Source organism: Benincasa hispida, chromosome 1, assembly GCF_009727055.1.
Source record: "Benincasa hispida cultivar B227 chromosome 1, ASM972705v1, whole genome shotgun sequence".
In the NCBI taxonomy this organism is placed as follows: domain Eukaryota; kingdom Viridiplantae; phylum Streptophyta; class Magnoliopsida; order Cucurbitales; family Cucurbitaceae; genus Benincasa; species Benincasa hispida.
Window position 1 is genome coordinate 7,204,568 of NC_052349.1, and position 3,612 is coordinate 7,208,179.

The window sequence follows — 3,612 nt, forward strand, 5'->3', positions numbered from 1 at the left end:
GATATGACTCAGTCTCCTTCTTGTTTCATGTGTTATGTGCCAGAGGTGGAGTATCTAGAACGACATAGATGCCCAGCCTGACACCTAGGTTGAGTGGGGTTACTTAACTAAGTATGTTCATCTCATTCTCTCTGTTTAACTGTTTTTAGGTAAGGGGTAAGATCAACTGCGATGGACATGTGGAATCCGTGATCAGGCGCACCTGGGACTATTTTTACGCTTCGCATCATGAGATTTAAGAGTTCTTTTCTGCTTCTTTCTAATGACTAGTTTGATGTTGTGGACCTATATATTAAGAATTTTTTTTCAATATGTGTTTATTAACCTTTTGCGATTTATGGGTCCATTAGTGGTTTTAACATTTGCATTTAATAAAGAACTTTTGAACTCCCCCCTTATATTTAACATTTTATTTTCATCATATAAAGAGTGTGTTTTAATTCTTGCATGCATTATTTTCCAGTAACGGCTAATTTAAGTCCTGGTAGTAGGATGTTACACAGGCTGTGATTGAGACTGACTTCCATTTTATCAATCAGTTCGAGATTTTGTGATCCATATACTCACCACCTCGGATCCATCGGACTGTTATCTTTTTACCTAATTGGTTCTACCAGCTTATACTTTTGACTTTTCAAAGTTTCAACTGTTTGAGTGATTAGGTAATAAATGCCCATACCTTGATATCATCTTAAAACTGATGAAATATTCAAACCTCATCTTACTCTAAATTTAGGGCCCACAAGGTTTAGTTGAATTCAAGCTCTAGGGTTTCTTTGGCTTAAAGACCGTTCCAGAAAAAGATCTTTTTGTTATTTTACCCAAGACAATGACTCATAATGGTGGTATGAACTGTTTCAATTCCAACTTTTATTTAGATGAACCGTTCTTAACCAATTCTCTCATCCTGCTTGAGATTTATATACACCTTCATTCCAGATTGGAGAAATCTCCATTTTATGAGTCCGCAGTTTTAAACCATCTCTCTGTTTCAAACACAGCTTTGACATCTCAGTGAGTTTTAACATGTACAAGTTTATTTCTATTTTTGCCAAGCATACACTCGTTTTTCCATTTTATGAAAACACTTCACCGCAATTTTCGAAAACTTTTATAATTTTGTTCTAGTAAATAGGAGATGAAATTAGATTCCTTTTCATAGAAGGAATATAATATACATTTTTCAAATAAATGTACTTATCTCCTATAAATAACTTCATATCTCCCACTGCTTTGGCTGAAACAATCTCCCCGGTCTCTACCTTAAAGATTGTTTCACCTTCTATCAACTGTCTCCGGGAGCTTGTTTCCTGTGAGATAGTACATACATGATTAGCAGCACCTAAATCAATTATCTAAATTTTATCATTTTCCACTAAACATGCTTCGATAACAAGTAAATCATATTTATCTTGTTGTTCGAATTCAGTACTAGGTGATAACTTTCAAATTCAGAGAAACCCTGGAATGAAAAATAGGCAATCCTGAGCCAAATCCTATTTCCGAAAAAAAAAAAGGGTAGGTGCAGAGACTCAATGGAAGCTGTTCTAACAAATGGAGTTGACTACGTTGCATTAATAAAGGAATGAATCCTTCCATCGAAACTCCAGAAAAGATGAAAGATAAACGTATTACGTACTCCCGAAAAAGACATTATATGGACTGGATTAAAAGGGTCAGTCATCCTAAAATTAGGATTCATTTCTTGTCGCAAATATTCACTTGTAGCATACCATATCTCAATGGACTGGCGTAATTTTTCTACTGCGTGTACGTTTCCATAATGATGGTGTTTTTCCAAAAGCAAACTTTGTTGTTCAGCATCTTGGACTAGCCATCCCTTAGAAGGGATTGTTAAAAGATCATCAATTCCTAATGAAATGGATGTAGCAGTGGCCTGCTGGAACCCCAGAGTCTTTAGTTGATCCACGATTTCTCATCTACATAATTCATAATTTCAGATGAGTTAGGAGATAGAGGACAATCCTCTGTTAAAACTCTTTTGGTATAATCAACCGCTAGTAATTTGTTTGTTGATTTTGTTTTACTGTTATGTACATCGGAAGCGAGTATTCTAGAATTCGACATGCTGATAAAATTCAAAAAAATTCTAGTTAGTAAATTTTAACTAAATCCAAAGTCAAGTTTTAGCAAAAAGTAACAATGTACCCATAACCATTATTTATTTGCAACGATATTTTAGTGAGTCAGAATATGTGCTACCGTGGGGCAGTCAGATACTCTTTCACTAAAACAAACAATTTTTACCAAACACTATCCCCGGAATAACTCTTATTCCTATTGTCTCTGGAATAACTCTTATTCCTATAGTCGTTTAGTTATCGTTTTCGATCAAGATCTTTACTAACAACTTAGTAATTCCTGTAAGTGTGACCCGCCATTTTCAGATCCTATAGGACGGTATGAATTTGCCTCTGAAATAGAAGACAACATCCAAGACGGAACTATAAGACCCTATTCATTTTACTGAAGCCTGGGTTGTTTCGAATCCTATGTTACAACCCTCCGTGGGGATAGCCATCACTAAATGACTAGCAAAGGGCCGCCTAAAACAAACCAGCAGGCACAACATAGGAATCTCACGGTTTAAAATTAATGGAGGAGATCGTAGGATATATTGACACATATCCTTCACCCACTTACTATGAACTACTTCCTTCGTTTACCTTGATATTGACTCATACAAAACACTCTCCATAGGGAGGCCACTTCCAGGGTGACATGAAGTGTCATATGGATCTCACGGTTTAAACTATGTGGAGACCTGGTAGTTGAAATCTATTTATCGTATAATAGACTTATATTTGAACAACTTCCTCTTATTCACCCAAATCTAGATTTAAGCTAAAAAATACTCTCCGTAGGGAGGTCACTCTCGGGGTGACACGAAGTACCGCTTAAATCTAGATTGTGAACTTTTAGAGACGTGAGAGCTAAAAATAACGTATCGTATATGTTATTAATCTCCCACTGAAGTTTTCTAATAACTCTATCATATAGAAGTTATTAAACTGCCATTAAAGTGTTCTATTTTGGTATATTTATACTTAGGTTCTTTTCGGCTAATAAAACAACCCTAAGTTTATATGGCAAGAGACGAGATAATACTTTTCCACATTGCATTCGATCTACCAAATGCTTCTATGGTGGGATTTTAAATGCTAATGGCATACTATTGCAGATTCAAGCATTTATTTTTATAACATACATGAATGCCGTAAATTATTAGAAACGAGGTGATATGGTTTTAGTTTTGGGCAAAACAAGCCGAAGCTAATTATTAAAACAATTCAATAACCACTCCCGGTAGCCATCCCCAGGCGCTCGAATGCTCTAAAGATCAGTATTGAAGACCAAAACCGTCTGAACCGAACCACAATGAACTTGAAGATGACGCAGAAAAAGAGACGGTCGAACCGGCAGCACTTACCATAGTTAACTTCGTAAGGTTCTCATCGTTTAAAATGACGACTCGTCCTTGCCCATTTTGCGAGATAGTTTATGCCGTGCGAAAAGGATCAAACCGATATTAATGCATCGGCATAGCCATTCAGGCGAATGACCAGCTATACCCGTGCAAAGGTAATGCGT